Genomic DNA, 16,971 nt, shown 5'->3' on the forward strand with positions numbered 1-16,971 from the left:
TTAGCAGCGGAAGTGCATTTGTCAATTTTAGGGCACTTTGCTAATGTTGTGGGGAGATGAGGTTATGCCGTGATCTGACAACCAGGGAAGGGAGAGAATGAAAGAAAAGTGCATCAAGAGAACAAGGGTGGGATGCCTGCCTGGCTCAGTGGTTGAGCGTCTGCCTTCAGCTCAGGTCATGATCCCGGGGTCTTGGGATTGAGTCCCGCATGGGGCTCTCTGCAGGGATCCTGCTCCTCCCTCTGTGTCTCTGCCTCTGTGTGTGTGTGTCTCATGAGTAAATAAAATCTAAAAAAAAGAAAAAACGCAAGAACAGGGGTAGAAGAGTGGCAAGGAGAAGAAGGTCACATTGAAATAAATAGAAATCAAAAAATAAATACCAGCATAAAAACAACAACAATACTGTAGCACAGGCACTCAAGATGAATGCCAAACAAAACAAAACAAAACAAAACATCCCATGGCCAGTAAGTGAATATCTGGTGAGGGAAAAAAGAATGGTGAAGACTTCTAAAAAGCATACACAAGAACAATATTTTTCGCTGAAACAGACTCATCTAATGTGTTTGGCTTACCTCGGTCTAAGGAACAAACATTGTTTTTATCTTGTATTCGTCATTGTAGCCTGAGTAAATCATGAGTGATTTTTCTGGAATCAGAATGACGCCACTCAGAATCATAGGACACACTTTTACTTGTTAATTCCATGAATCAGAGCTGTTGCAGATTTGAAACTAGTGTAGTTAAAGTCAGTTTGGTTTTTCTCTTAAACAAAACAAATCTATAGTATGCCAAGATGGTTATTATGACAGGTGGCAGTGTTTTGGCTGCTTGAATGATTAGAATGCAGATTTGAGCAGAAAGGCGTTGTATAGCCCTGGGATGAAAGCTTTTCTGGGAACATCAATGAACTGACCATTCTCTGTTCTCAGAACCCTCAGTCAGGTGCTTAATTCATCCCATTACATTTAAAAAAAAAAAAAGTCTGACTCACTCCTAAAATACCTACAACTGCTCTTAAGACTCCCTTTTTTGGGTCGCCTGGGTGGCTCAGTGGTTGAGCATCTGCCTTTGGCTCAGGTCATGATCCCCGGGTCCTGGGATCAAGTCCCACATCGGGCTCCCTGCAGGGAGCCTGCTTCTTCTCTGCCTGTGTCTCTGCCTCTCTCTCTGTGTTTCTCATGAATAAATAAATAAAATCCTTTAAAGAAAAAAAAGATTCCCTTTTTTGAGGATCTCAAACCAAGTCCAGGAGAGATGCAAACATTAGTCAAAACTGGCATACCTAGCGCATGATCAGAGCTATCCAAGGTAGTTATTTGATAAATGTTGGACATTGATGACGTTGTCCAGATTTCAGACTCTTTGAAAACGTGAGCCTTGTTCAGATATTTTTTAGAAATTGGATTTCATAGTCGCAGAAAACTGTGGTTTCAGTTAGAGTTCTGGCCGGCAAGGGATGGCATGTCTGAGTTTACCTGAGGAGCATTTAATTGAAGGAATGTTTAAAGAGTTGAGGGGAGGACTCAGGGAGACCCCAGGTGATGGCAAAGCACTCCACAGGTAGCCGAGGTAGGAGCTGACTCTGTCTCCAGGCCAGAAGGAATGAGGGAGGAAGCCGCATTCCTGGGCCCCAGTGAGAACTGCCCCTGGAACTGTAAGCATAGATCCAGCTACAGGCAGGACTGGGGCAGGCGGGGAGACGGGAGCCTGGGAGAGGAGTTGACAAATATGTCAACTCTCCTCTCTCCTCTCTAGTCTTTCGCTGGTGTCTTCTGTTAGGCAGCTCCATCGGAGAGCTAGAGTAAGGGATTCTGGATAATGCATTTTATAGAGGCTCCAGTTCCTGGAGGCAAGAGAAGGGCAGAGAAGGGTGGGTCGTGGATGTGGAGTGGGGAGGGGCAAGTGGAGAATAACCAACCAGTGTGTAAATCTTCTGTTCTCTAAGGATCTCCTTGCCCTTTGAAAGCATAAACATTTGGAAGAGAAGTTATTTATAGAAGAAGGTTCTGCTGGGTAACAGAACCAAGACACCAGTCAGTCTCATGATTTTCCCAGCTCATCACTCCCTTGTGCTCCACCGAGTCTAGTGCATGTTGTACAATTGCTGTTATTTCTTTATATGTATGTCTCCCTCCCTGGACCTCAGTTACAAACTTCCTTTCTCCAGCATCTAGCCTAGTGCCTACCATTGAGTAGGAGCTTATGTCTTGAGTAGGTGATGGAATGACTGTTTCCTAGCCTTTCAGGATAATTTTGACTTCTGTAGTATATAGGCATACCTCGGAAATGTGAGCATATATCATGATAAAGGGAGTCAGATGAAATTTTTTGTTTCCCTCTGCATATGAAAGTTATGTTTACTCTGTATACTAGTCTATTAATTGGACAGTGTACATACCTTAATTAACAAATACTTTATTGCTAAAATGCTAACCATATTCTGAGCTTTCAGTGAGTCCTAATCTTTTTGCTGGGGGAAGATCTTGCCTCGATGCTGATGGCTGCTGACTGACTGATCAGGATGTTGGTTGCTGAAGGTTGGAGTGGCTGTGGCAATTTCTTAAAATAAGACAAGTTTGCTGTATCGACTGACTCTTCTTTTCATGAATAATTTCTCTGTAGCATGCATTGCTGCTTGAAAGCATGTAATATTCTATCTAAATTCTTTGTTGTCATTTCAACAGTCTTCACAGCATCTTCACCAGGAGTAGATTACATCTCAAGAAACTACTTTCTTTGTTCGTACAGAAGTAGCAGCTCCTCATCCATTCATGTTTTATCATGAGATTGTACAGTTCAGTTACATCTTCAGGCTCCACTTCTAATTCTCTTGGTATTTCTACCACATTGAGGTTACTTCATTCATTGAAGGCTTGAACTGCTCAAAATCATCATGAGGACTGCAGTCAACTTCTTTCAAACTCTTGTTGATGTTGATATTTTGACCTCTTCCCATCAATCACAAATGTTTTGAATGGCATCGAGATTGGTGAATCCTTCCTAGAAGGTTTCAATTTACTTTGCCCAGATCCATCAAAGGAATCACTATCTATGGCAGCTGTAGCTTTATGACACATATTTCTTAGATAATAAGACTTGAAAGTTGAAATGACTCCATGATCCATGGACTGCAGAATGGATGTTTTGTTAGCAGGCGTGAAGACAACATTAATTTCATTGTATATCTCCATCAGAGCTCTTGGATGACCAGATGTGATGTCAGTAAGCAGTAATATTTCTCAAGGAATCTTTTTTTTCTAAACAGTAGTTCTCAGCAGTGGGCTTAAAATATTCAGTAAACTGTGTCATAAACAGATGTGCTGTCATCTATGCTTTTTTGTTCCACTTACAAAGCACAGGGAGAGTAGATGTTACATAATTCTTAAGGGCCCTAGAATTTCAGAATGGTCAATGGGCATTGGCTTCTAATAAAATCACCAGCTGCATTAGCCCTTAACTAGAAAGTCAGCTTGTCCTTTGAAGCTTTGAAAGTAGGCATTGACTTCTCTTCACCTATGAAAGTTCTAGATGACATCTTCATCCAATATAAGGCTGTTTTGTCTACACTGAAAATCTCTTGTTTAGCATAGCCACTTTCGTTAATTATCTTAGCTGGATCTTCTGGATAACTTGCTACAGCTTGTATGTTAGCACTTGCTGCTTCACCTTGCACTTTTATACTATATACAGAAAGAAAAAAAAATCAACTCCAGAAGGTCAAAGTCTTAAATGTCAGGAAGAAAACCTTAAGACTTGGGGTTAGGGAAGGATTTCCTAAGTGTTTTTATACTTTCGGTCTTCAGAGAAGATTTCTTAAGATACAATACCTCTCCCTGAACATTTAATATGAATGATTGACAAGTTGGACTATATCAAAATTAAGAATTTTGTTCATTTAATGAAGCTTATTGAAATTGTATGATGCCTGAGATTTGCTTCAGTATAATTTGTGGAAGGGGGGGAAATTGGGGTATAGATGAAACAAGATTGGCCATGAACTGATCATTTTTGAGAATGTACAAGGAAGTCCTACCAATCAAGAAGAAAAGCATGAACAAGCCACTAGAAAAATGGGAAAGGGTGTGCATGGGTATTTTATAGATACAGATAAGAAAGTACATATGGCCAGAAAATATGTATAAAATGTTCAACATCATTTGTGATTTGAAATACAACTGAGAGCCCCAATGAAATGTCATTTTATACCCATTCAGTTGGAAAATTTGAAAGATCTATTAATGTTAATGTCAAATGTTAGGACAGATGGAGATCCAGAGGATCTCACACCTGCTAGTAGATTGGTGCACGTACCTTAGAAAATAGTATTGGCATTATCTCATGACCGTATTTCCAACATTTTACTCCTAAGTATATATATGAAAGAGATTCTTGCACATATGCACCAGGAAATATGTGCAGAAGTATTTATGGCAGCACTGTATACAACATCAAAAACCTGGGAAAACCCGAAATATCTGTGGGTAAGAGAGTGGATGAATAAACTATAGGATATGCACTCAATGGGACGCATACCACAATCAAAATAAAGTATAATGAGTCATAGATGAGTCTTACCAATATAAAATGAAAAAAATTTTTAATACTACCTACAGTTTCCTTTTCTATAAATTTAAAAACAACGAAAATAATTACTCCAGGTTTTAGGAATACATATAGATGAGATAATACATAGAAAGGAAAGCAATAGAATGTTGAGTACAGGATTCAGGGTGGTTGCTACCTCAGGTAGTAGGAACCAGGAGGATGAGACTGGGAGGGCCATTTGGATAGATAAGTTATGGTAAAGTCTAATTTTTGCAGCAGGTGATGGATTTGTGGTCATCTTAACTAGAGCTTAGAAATGAAGAATGAGTGAGTGAAGGCAGCTCATGTGGCCCAGAGATGTGAATGTGTCTCCTCTCAAGAGGGTGAGTAATCTAGCTCTGTGCAATTGAGGTTGAATAAAACCAGAAAGGAGGATTAGGATAAATGGAAAGGGAACAGTAGCATAGTACATTTACCACCAGGAATTTGGAAATTATACATAGGATCATCAGAGTTTAGGCTAAGAAGCTATCACAAAGAGACACAAGTAAAACCAACTGCCCAAACAAGATAGATGATCTCTTTCCCGCTTTCTCTGTCTCATTCGCATAATAGTTTAGATCATAGCCGTTCAGTAAAAATATGTGAACCACGTGTGTCACATTAAATTTCCCAGTAGCCATGTTAAAATAGGAAAAAAGAAACAAGTGGAGTTTGTTTTATTTTATTTTTATTTTTAAAAATTTTTTTATTTATTTATGATAGTCACACACACAGAGAGAGAGAGAGAGGCAGAGACACAGGTAGAGGGAGAAGCAGGCTCCATGCACCGGGAGCCCGACGTGGGATTCAATCCCGGGTCTCCAGGATCGCGCCCTGGGCCAAAGGCAGGCGCCAAACTGCTGCGCCACCCAGGGATCCCCTGGAGTTTGTTTTAATGACATATCCTATTTGACGCAATACAGTCAAAATGTACTCAGCATGCACTCAGTAGAAAAATTACTAATGAAATGTGCTCTATTCTTTTTACCTTACTAAGTCTTCAAAGCTCAGGGTATTTTATACTTACAGCACATCTCAGCTTGGACACTAAATTTTCATCAGAAATACTTGATCTGTATTTAGATGTCACAGAATTTACAATTGAACAAAGTCATTTCACATACCCAAGATGTTCTAAACATACTTAAGTTTTTCATTAACTAAATCAAGTATTAGTATTTAAGTTAATTAAAATTACATCATATTAAAAATTCAGCCCCTTTGTCTCACTAGCTACCTTTCAAGTGCTCAGTAACCACATGTGGCTAGTGTCCATCTTAGTGAAAGAGCACGTCCAGTTCATTAGTTGTCAAGACAGGCTCCCTAGTCTCTTGCACCAGATCAGCAGTGTTAACATCACCTGGGAACTTGCTAGAAATGCAGATTGTGAATCAGAAACCGTGAAGGCTGGCCAAACCAAAAAATTCCGATGCACACTGAAGTTTGAGAACCGCTGGTAGAGAGGCCATTCAGAGGCCTAGGCTCCATCATGTACTACCATCATAGTATTGTCCTCCTCTGCAGAGTAGAAGCTGGCCACCTAGAACCGCTTCTGCATCCGACCTGTAGGCAGGTTTGGGACTGGGGAGGAGGGATAGAGTGGGCAAGCAATTTCCTTTTTTAAAGTTGGTGACCCAGAATTACATACCTCCTTCTCAGATCCCTTTGGGTAGAGCCAAACAGCCACTACCACCTGGCTGCAAGGGAGGCTGGGAATTGTAGACTAGCTGGCCGATCATGTGCCAGCTAAAGCTTGTGGAGGGAGTTCTGTTTCTGAAAGGGAAAAGTGGGAGGCAGCCCGTGGCTCAGGTTTAGCGCCGCCTTCAGCCCAGGGTGTGATCCTGGAGTCCCAGGATCGAGTCCCACAGTGGGTTCCTTGCATGGAGCCTGCTTCTCCCTCTGCCTGTGTCTCTGTCCCCGCACCCCCCTCTGTGTGTGTCTCATGAATAAATAAATAAAATCTTTAAAAAAAAAAGTGGGGAATGGATCCTGGAGCCCAACCTCACCACAACGCGTAGGTACTGTTTGATTTATTTGGTGACCTAGAGCTTAGCCTTGGTTTTATTATTACACATTATCCAATCTTCATTGGTATATTGGGTTTCTTGGAAACGGCAAACAGACCAAATGCAGATGCACCGAAGGAAGTCTTAAAGGTGCTATGAACTATGTAAATCTGGAAGGTGCCAGAGAGAATTGAGCCTGTAAGATCAGCCCCTGACCATCCTTCGTTGAAGCAGAGGTTATGTGTGGTCCATCGTGGGCACAGCAGAATTTACCCCTAGGCGAGATTATTCAAAGGACAGGTATATGATCGTTTCAGTTCCACTCTGAAGAGGTAATACTCATGGACTAAGTTGCTTAGCCTTTTACTGTCAGGGTTTAAATGTGTTACATTTTGCTCTTGTTTCTGTTGTCTCGAAATCACCCGAGTGGTGCTCCTTCTTCCCAGAACACCAAGCTTCCCTTCTGCCCACTACTTTGTTCGGGACCAACAGCTCCCAATTCGCCTTCCCAAAGTAGTCCCAGCGATACCCTTGCTCAGGGCCTTTCTGTGCTATACGGTGGAGGGAGATCCTGTCCCGAGCCTCGAGTATTCTTGTTTTTTTTGTTTTTTTTTTTCTCAAGTATTCTTGTTTAACTTACTTCTCGCACTAGGAAACAGTTGACAGTGACTCAGCAAATGTGATTTAGAAAAAAAACAAAATAAAACAAAGCAAAAAACTAGCATATGATTTATAATTGGAGCTGACAGTGGCTAACAAATAATTATATAAAGAGATTTCCTAATGGCCTGAATAGAAACAGTCTATGGTATCGTGCCTGGAATGTATTCATTTTCTTAATATTGGGAACTGAAAATTATTTTACACTCTTTATAGCTCTTGAAGCACTTTAGAAGCAGCTGATCCAAGAAACATGTTTGATATTATGAGTCTAGAAATAGGAAGAGCTGCTGCTTCAGTCTTTGGATAGATTTGAAATCAGGACCTCTCCTGTAAAAACAAAACCAAAAAAAATGAGAAAACACTCCAAAGGAATCCTTGAATTGCCTTCAGAAATGAAATACGTGGTAAAAGTGAAATTGGGGGGCAGCCCCGGTGGCTCAGCAGTTTAGCGCCGCCTGCCTTCAGCCCAGGGCGGGATCCTGGAGACCCGGGGTCAAGTCCCGAATCAGGCTACCTGCATGGAGCCTGCTTCTCCCTCTGCCTGTGTCTCTGCCTCTCTCTCTCTCTCTCTCTCTGTCTCTCATAAATAAATAAATAAAATCTTTTTTTAAAAAAAGTGAAACTGGGAATTAGATTAACAGCTACTTCTGTTGATGAATTTCTAATTCCTGTGAAGTGGCCTTGCTCCCTTGACACTTGTGGCCATTTCCATTGTTGCTTGCCTTATTTTATCATGGCTACTTCTCTGAATTGGTTAAGGCTTCTCAATGGGCTGTAAGCAGGACACCTTCATTTCCGGCAGTTCTGTTTTCAATTTTTTTTAAAAGATTTTATTTATTTATTCATGAGAGACACACAGAGAGAGGCAGAGACACAGGCAGAGGGAGAAGCAGGCTCCATGCAGGGAGCCCGATGCAGGACTCGATCCCAGGACCCCAAGATCACAACTTGAGCTGAAGGCAAACACTCAACCACTGAACCACACAGGCATCCCTCTTTCTTCAGTGTTAATTCATCCAGAATAATTGGAATTATGGTGACTATTATAACTTACTCCAGTTGGTCCTTAAAATGCTTAGTGTCAGATTGAAAAACCTCATCAAAGAACCCCAAGCCCTTAATTTTTCTCACACTTTTAGAGCTGTCCTGGGGGAGCCCTCTGCCCTCTGGATATAAGTAAGGTGGTGATGATGTATGTGGGAGCAGTGATGGGTTGGATGTTCAGTGGTTGTAGCAGGAGCTTTGGCATCTTAAGACACCTGGTCACAGATGAGCCATTTAATCTCCTTATTTTCCCATCGTTCATAACGATAACCTACTTCATGGGTTGTTGGGAGTGTTAGGTAAGATGATCCACTTATGATGAGCTTAGCATAGTATCTAACACATAGAAGTACCTTATAAGTACCAGCAATTAATTAGTATTATTATTCACAGTAGTAGGTACAGCTCTAGAGACACTGAAAATACTCTTGCCGGTACAGTTTATATATTTAAACAATAATAGTTCTCCAGGGCTAGTTTTTCTCCTTTTCTCTAAACTTACTTTATTTAGCTTTTGAATAATACTAATCTTATAGTCTTAAAAAATGATATTCACTCAGTATTAGATTAAAAGGAGAAAATGCAAATATTTTGCTAACAGTTCTTAATGGTAATTATATATCTGAAGTTATGTCACTTACTCAGTTTCTGTGGTACCTAACACTGCTTTGGAGAGTAAAATAGTAATAATGATGACGACAACAACAACAGCCTCAACCTTTGCACTTACATCTGAATTATTATGGAGCAGGAGAGAATACCTGTCCAATTCAGATTAACATTGTTGAGAATTCACAAGTTATGAAGTGTCAACTTTCCTGGACTTCAGCTGTATCCAGTAGTATTTGGGGCTGTAGTATAATCCACTAGCTTGCTACTAAAGTGCTAGATAGCTAAACAGATAGCTTTTTTTTTTTAAGTTTTTTTGATTTGAGATAATTATAATTCATAGAAAGTTGCCCAAAAATGTACAGGAGGTCTTGTGTACCTTTCACTCAGTTTCCCTCAAAGGTAACATCTTCTGTAGCCATGGCACAGAGCAGAAACAGGAAATTGACCCTGGTACCATCCATAGAGTTTCTTCAGATATGTAAATATTTTCTTTCGGTTTGTAACTTGTCTTTTTATCCTATTCATGGGATCTTTTGTAGAGCACAAGTTTTAATTTTTTATCAAGTCCAATTTATCAATTTTTTCTTTTTTTGTGGTCTAGGGTTGTGTTTTTCTTTCTATTTTTTTAAAAAGATTTATTTATTTATTTATTTATTTATTTATTTATTTATTTATTTAATTTTATTAATAAGAGATGCACAGAGAGAGGCAGAGACACAGGCCGAGGGAGAAGCAGGTCCCCTGTGAGGAGCCTGATGTGAAACTCCATCCCAGGACCTGGGATCACAACCTGAGCCTCAGCTCAACCACTGAGCCACCCAGGCGCACCCTAGGGTTGTGTTTTTCAAAAGCAGGTCCACACAGCACCTGCTTTGGCATCATCTGAAGTGCTTGTTACAAAGCCTATTTGCTTGGGCCCCACCGCAAACATTCTGAATCACACTCTTGGGGGTGGGGTATGATGGTCTATTAATTTAAGAAACTCTGAGATCTGAGAACTGCTTATTCAGAGAATTTGACCTTGAATCTTTTTTCCCTCTTTCTCTACCTTGTCTATAACTGATCGCGTTCATTCCTACCACTCGTATTATCAAATATGTGTGATAACTTCCACACAACCCTCTGATGGGCTCTCAATTAGGTGCCCTGCTGGATGCTCTCTGCTGCTGTACATAGAAAGCCTTTAATCAATGGATTATTGGTTAGATGTTACTTTCCAGGACCCCTGTGAATAGGATGTAATAGAATAAGAGCCATCCTAATTATTTTTTATAGATTGTCAAAAAGGCCAGACATTGGTCCTGATGCTTGAAATTACCTAGTTATATAATATTTGGGGAGGAGGGATCTAGTTATATAAATAATCTTGGGGTTGTTTCTTTTGTTATTTGGTCTTACTTGTATCTCCTATTCCTTTCATTAGAGCAGATAATTTGATATAATCTCTATTTGGAGAATAATTCACAGCATTTGGTGAATATCAAGATTTCTGTGATTGAACAACCTAATATTCAGATATTTGGTTGCTCTTTTTACAATTTTAAGTTTTTTTTTGTTTTGTTTTGTTTTTTTGTTTTTTTTTTAATCAGCATGGAGAACTCTTCCCTGGGTGTCTTTAACAGCCCTCTGAAAAATGACAATAGCATGTCTGGATATTTTATTTGATTTTGGAATGTAATTGGAACCTTTATTAAAACATCAATTTTAGAATGTCTCAATTTTATATCATTTGTTTAAAGTAGTTTTATAAAAAAATTTATCTTTTATAGGTTAAAGTCTCATTTATTTGTTTTTTAATTTTAGTTTTTATTATAAGTTAAATTCTCATGTTGTGAGTTCTCTGGAGTCATTTGCTCTATTTAATCCATGTTTCTGATTGCTGCAGTCCCTTAAAAGTTAAATTATCCCTTTAAGATGATAGGGCACACTGTAACAGGCCTTGTGCTAAGAGGTAGCAGCTAAAATGATGGTGAAGTGAAACTGTGTTTCTTTTATGTGGATCTTGGAAGAAAATGATCAGTCTACGAAAATAACGCTTACCGGTCTTTGTGTCTTCAGCAAGTACAGTCAATTAGGGTTTACCGGCAAGAAATGAAAGCTGATTTTGTCTTGGTTGTAAAATTGGATTCACTTATTACCGGAGTAGAGAGTAGTGACAGCTTTAGGCTGTGGTGTCCATCCTGTAATAAGGAGCAACCTGGGCTACTGTATCATGATAGTGTCTTCTTATATGTGCAGCTCTCAAGGAGAGTTGATGACAGAGAGATTTGATTTCCATGTGGGCCAGCTAGCTCTGGTGACTCAGTCTCCACTAACTTCAGATGGTCACATCGCCAGCAGGTGCCGTGGATTAATACAGGGGGATCTAATGACAGTGTGGTTGGTGTGCCTGAACAGAGACATACTGTTAAGTAAGTGGTCACCAGAACATGCTGGTAGGAATATGTTAAGAATGGAGCAGTCCAGGAAGCTTGAGTCCTCCCCAACCCCCTTGGATGTCAGAAGTAGTCTCTAGCCGTTTGTAGGCAGGCCTTGGTCTTGGACCTCATCATAAGCTGAAACAATTTATCCTGCAAGATTGGAGACCCTCTTGACCTTGACTTCCTATCACTCCTTTCCCTCTCATTCTTCCTACCGCCCAACCTGGTATTTGCCTCTGCTCTGGTCCCCAGCGTCCCTTCTGTCTTGTCAGTTCATCTGGTTTAGGTTTCATTGCCTTAGTTTGGACCTCAAGTAGGCCAATCTAGCAGGAGTGTGATTTTTATTATGTTTTGGCCTCCTCTGAGTTATCTGGCCAGTATTGACCTTGAGTAAACCCTAATGCTATTTATTCTTTTATCTTTTGCTCCAAGGATAAATGACTTTTTTTGCATAAATGTTCAGGAAATTGATGGATTTTCTTTTTCTCCTGCCAAACCCTTATAGATGCTTGGTAAATCTTTCATGTCCCTCTAACTGCTTCACCCACATAGGGGCTTTTCCAAGTGACTTCCCCTCTGAAGACCCTACTTCCATCCCCATATCACTGTAGAATTTTTGCTGCTTTTCTAAGGAGATACTTCAAGGCCATCCGATATCAGTTCCTTCAACTTTCATCTTTTTGATCTCCAGTTCTCTGTATTTACTGTGGTCTCTGCTCCCATTCCCTGTTTCAAACGGAAAAGGTCTTCTCTTTTCCAGGGCTCATCCACCTGCTTCTGCCCTTAGTCATATACCTTCCCACTCTTGTGAGACCCTGCTTTGTCATTACATCCTTTCTCTTTTTTGTGACTTAAATTTGATATTTTCTTACCATATGAAAATGTGCTGAGACCCTCTCTGATCTTTTAGAGCAGGATTTCTCAGTGACTGACTATTGATATTTTGAGCACCATCAATGTTTTATGCTGGATAATTCTTTGTTATAGGGGGCAGTCCTGTGTGTTGCAAGTTATTTAGCAGCAACTCTGGCCATTGCTCACCAGATGCCAGGAGCAGTCTGGGGGGTTCCCACATGTTGCCAAATATCTCTATAGGGGCAAAATTCTTGCAACCAAGCCATTCCATCCATCGCTTTTCTGCTTTTCTTTTCATTCCCATTATCACCAAGTTTCCCTGTGGACCACTCACTTCTTATCTTTGCTTCCTCACCATTCAATCAGATCTGAATCAGGCTTCTGACACTACCCATTACCGAAAGTGCTCTCAGAGGACTGAAATGACCTCCTGGCGGCCAAATCCAGTGACTGGCCTTTTCTCAGTTCCTTAATTTTCTGCAACTTTTGACACTGTGGCCTCATTTAATGGTATCCATCTTATGTATTCTTTTGGCTTTCCTCCTAGTTCCCTGTCTCCTTTAGATCTCCTTTCTCCTAGACTTTCTAAATATAGGGACTCCCCTCTGTGTAGGTCTCTGCTGTCGTCTTTTTCATGGTTCTCATCCCTTCTCCTGTCTCTTCTGGTCACTGCTATGCAGATGACTTCTAAATATAGATTCCGTTTCTCAGCTGCACTCTAGGCTTATGTGTCCTTTTGCCTTTTGGATGTCTCAACCTGATCTTCTACTTGACACATTAACTCAGTATATTTCCACATGTTTGAAAACAAACTTCTCACCTTCCCTCCTTCCAACAGGACCACAGACCTTTATTTCAGTGGTTCCTCAAACGTTTTGGTTGTACACCACATCGCTAAAAAGGTTTTTGTGCCTGTTATATCCAAAGTAGGATATTTATTAATAAATTTTATACATGTACAATAGTGTTAAGTTTTAAAACATGAAATAGAAATTTTGCAAAGGATAGGGAAGATGAAATTAATATGTAAAATTTTACAGTAAACCCTTTATGTTCTTTAAAATATTAATAACTTAATATACTTCCCTTTTTAAAATCCAGTTTTAATACTTTGTCATACAGAAACCTAGGTAGAGTTTCTTTTGATTCTTGATTTTAATGTTGTCTTAGTTGAAAAGATACCCCACAAATATGTGGATTCATATAGAAGAAGTATATTATTGGCTATACTTGTGAAATCATAATTCTTAAGTAGAATGGTGGTTGTTAGGGGTTCAGGAGAGAAGGCAATGGGGACTTATTGCTTTGTAGGTACAGAGTTTCAGTTTTTCAACATGAAAAGAGTCTGGAAGTGGATGGTGGTAGTGGTTGTCTAACAATGTCAATGTACTGAATGCCACTGTACCATACAGTTAAAAATGATTTAGATGGGGACTCCTGGGTGGCTCAGCAGTTTAGCACCTGCCTTTGGCCCAGGGCGTGATCCTGGAGTCCTGCAATTGAGTCCTCGCATTGGGCTCACCGCAGGGAGCCTGCTTCTCTCTCTGCCTCTGTCTCTGCCCCTCTCTCTGTGTCTCTCATGAATAAATAAATAAATAAAATGTTAAAAAAAAAAGATTTAGATGGCAAGGTGCCTGGGTCACTCAGTCAGTTAAGCATCTGACTCTTGATTTCAGCTCAGGTCATGATATCAGAGTTGTGAGATTGAGCCCCACATTGGACTCTGTTTTCGGTGGGGAGTCTGCTCCTGTCTCTCACTCTCCCCTCTCCCCTCATGTGCTTTCTATCTCTAAAATAAATAAATAAATCTTAAAAAAATGATTTATATGGCAAATGTATGTTATGTGTCTTTAACCACAATTAAAAATAATAATTTAAAAAGTGCTTAGCGGAGAACCAGTCACATAATAATTACTTATTCAAAGTCAGTGTTAATTATTATTATTTCTATACCATTGTCATTAGTGATTATCCCCATGGGCCCATTCGTACTTCTCAGTGTCTTCATTTTGGTTCAGTAATTGATTACCTTGGGGCACCTGGGTGGCTCAGTGGTTGAGCATCTGCCTTCGGCCCAGGGCGTCATCCCGGGGTCCTGGGATCGAGTTCTGCATCGGGCTCCCTGCATGGAGCCTGCTTCTCCCTCTGCCTGTGTCTCTGCCTCTCCCTCTGGGTCTCTCATGAATAAATAAATAAAACCTTAAAAGAAAATAATTGATTACTTTGTTCATTGTCTCACACGTAGAGCATAGTAGGTACTGAAGAAACAATTACGGAATTAATGATATGGCAGCAATGGGTTAAAAAAACTTTTTTTCTTCACATTAGGCATTTAGCTCTATGAAAATGGGCATGGCTTGTGAGTATATCCTTAATTCATTTTTCTTCGATGCCTTAAATGTCCCAATGGCATTCAGCATGGGTGGTTATTCAGTGTAGAAGTTTATATTTCAGGCAGTTAAACACAGATCCTCATTTTACTCTAGAAATTCTGTTGCCACATATTGTGCATTAGCTGTTTAAAAAGTTTTATTTTGTGACCTTTAAGAAGGTGTTAGCATGATTGCTTGGACAAAAGTGGATTTCAGATGATTTTAAAGTTTGTCTTCTGAAAGCAGGGTAGATATGGGAAATGTGCACTAAGAGAAAGAAAAGGGGATACTCAGTCTCAGTCTTTCATGGCTAAAACTCTGCCTTTTACTTGCCTGCTTAACCAATTCTATTAGATTCTTTTTTGTTGTTGTTGTTAGATTCTTTTAATCTCATTTCACAAAATAGCTGCCTTCTCCTTCTTTCTTCATTGGCTACCAGTAACCTTTTTGAGCAGTCTAGCTCAGCAGCCTACTTTCCAGTAAAATGTAATCACAATTCCCACGTCGCTCTTGGCTTCACTGTCTGCTCCTCCTAATCCCCCCCTTTCTGCGTGAATCAGCAGATGCGGATGACGTCATCTTTCTCTTTGGCCGGCTCGCCCGTGTTAAATGTCGCCCTGCCCCAAGTCAAGCGTGGTGAGCCTGCTTCTGCAGTTTTTGCTCTTATGAAATCAGTGGAGATTTGGAATGCACAAAGAATTTTGGATCACAGCAATTTGGTTAAAAAACAGAAATCAACCCAGGGATCAGATATGGGTTAGGAGTCCCTTCCAACCTGAAACCGTGAGTCAGTGGTTGATATAATTAATAAGTGATTTCATACCGTCTCGTAGGACTTTTCAGAATACCACCAGTTGGCCAAAATGTGAGTAGGATATTGATGCCTTAAGTTTTTATCAAAGAAATAGTAGATGAGTTTACTTCATCATTTGAGTCTTATCTTAAATATTAATAAAAAACGATAAAGGGTTTTTTTGTTTACAATAGCTATGAAAAAATGTGCATAATACATGAACCACAAGAAAGCTTTAAAAAATGTAGTTGTGTTTTTTTTAAATATGTTATTTAATTATTTGAGATAGCACATGAGAAAGAGCACAAGTTGGGGGAGAGGCAGAAGGAGAGGGAGAAGCAGGCTCCCCCCTGAGCAGGGAGCCCCCTGTGGGGCTCAACCCCAAGACCCTGAGATCATGACGTGAGCAGAAGGCAGACACTTAACCAGCTGAGCCCCCCAGGCGCTCCAACTTTTATTTTCTTATATAAAATTTATATAATATTATATATATAATATTGTTAAAATTATCTTCGTGTATATTTCATATATTTTATTAAAACATTCATTTAAGTGTGTACTTTATAAGATATATAAAATCGAAAGCACATATAAAAGTCTATAAAATCTGCAGTGCTCTGTACCTGGTTTATTCCAAAGACTTCTCTGCTTTCTCAGAATGTAAATTGCTGTGATGGAGAGTGAATGCACCGTTCACAGGTCTTAGGGATGATCTGTCTTCCGCTCATTGGTCTGCTCCGTGGCGTGGGAATGGATGTATCCAGAGGTGAGTGAGAGGGGGCGCATGCCAAAGAAGGCAGGACATCCTTTACCCAGTCGAGCTGCTAATCTAGATTGTTAAGAGTGAAATGGCACATGCATCGCATTTCTGTGTCGTTGAATCCCACCGCTTACTTGACTTTCCATCTGGGGGTGCTTTCTGCTGTGCTCCCCTATTCAGTTGCTGCAGCCAGAAACCTGGGATAGCCTTTGATGCCTCATTCCCTCCTGTACTCCTTACCCATAGTGAACAGTCCTGTCCATCCATCTCCAGAATTTATTGCAAATTCATCCTCTTCCACTCCCATCTTAAAAAATAAAACAAAATCCAAATCTTTTACTTGACTCCAAACTATTTGGCGCCAGCCTACAGCTCCCACTACGTTTCATGCCTTCCTCTCCTTCACACTCTACACTCAGATGCTGCCAGTTTTTTTCAGGTCCTTGGTATGTCCAGCTCTTTCTTGCCTCAGACCCTTTGCACATGCTGTTCCCTCTCTCTGGAGTGTCCCCTCTTCTTTGGTCTCAGCGTTAACTTAAATGCTAGTTTCTCTGAGAAGGCTTCTCCTGCTTTCAAGTTAGGTTAGGTCCCTCTCCTACTTTTTTCTCATAGTAGTATGTCTTTATCCCTTCTAGCATTTAAAATTTATAATCACATGCTTAGCTCTTCTTCTTCTTCTTCTTTCTTCTTTTTTTCTTCTTTCTTCAGGTCTCTCTATAGGTCCATGAGAGCAAGGGGAGGTCTGTTTGGCTTAACACCACATTCACACCTCCTAGGACTATGTCTGACACATAATAGGTGCTTGGTGTATTGCATGAATGGAAAAATATCTTTTTATAATAAGAGAATAATAACA

At 40.1% G+C, this 16,971-nt stretch overlaps 1 protein-coding gene across 3 annotated transcripts in view; it reads left to right on the forward strand.

The window, feature by feature from the left end:
* Positions 1–16,971, forward strand: part of OSBPL6 (oxysterol binding protein like 6) — a 213,888-nt gene that overhangs the window by 40,660 nt on the left and 156,257 nt on the right. The window contains exon 1 of one of the 3 annotated variants that reach the window (XM_035696195.2): positions 15,189–15,427. The exons of 1 other annotated variant lie outside the window; for it this stretch is intronic. The gene's annotated coding sequence lies outside the window, so the exon portion shown is untranslated. Of the gene's footprint in view, positions 1–15,188; positions 15,428–16,103; positions 16,122–16,971 lie in introns of those variants that run through there. One more of the 3 variants, XM_025460310.3, reaches the window with a different exon arrangement.

The sequence above is a fragment of the Canis lupus genome, chromosome 36 (assembly GCF_003254725.2).
Source record: "Canis lupus dingo isolate Sandy chromosome 36, ASM325472v2, whole genome shotgun sequence".
Taxonomy (NCBI): domain Eukaryota; kingdom Metazoa; phylum Chordata; class Mammalia; order Carnivora; family Canidae; genus Canis; species Canis lupus.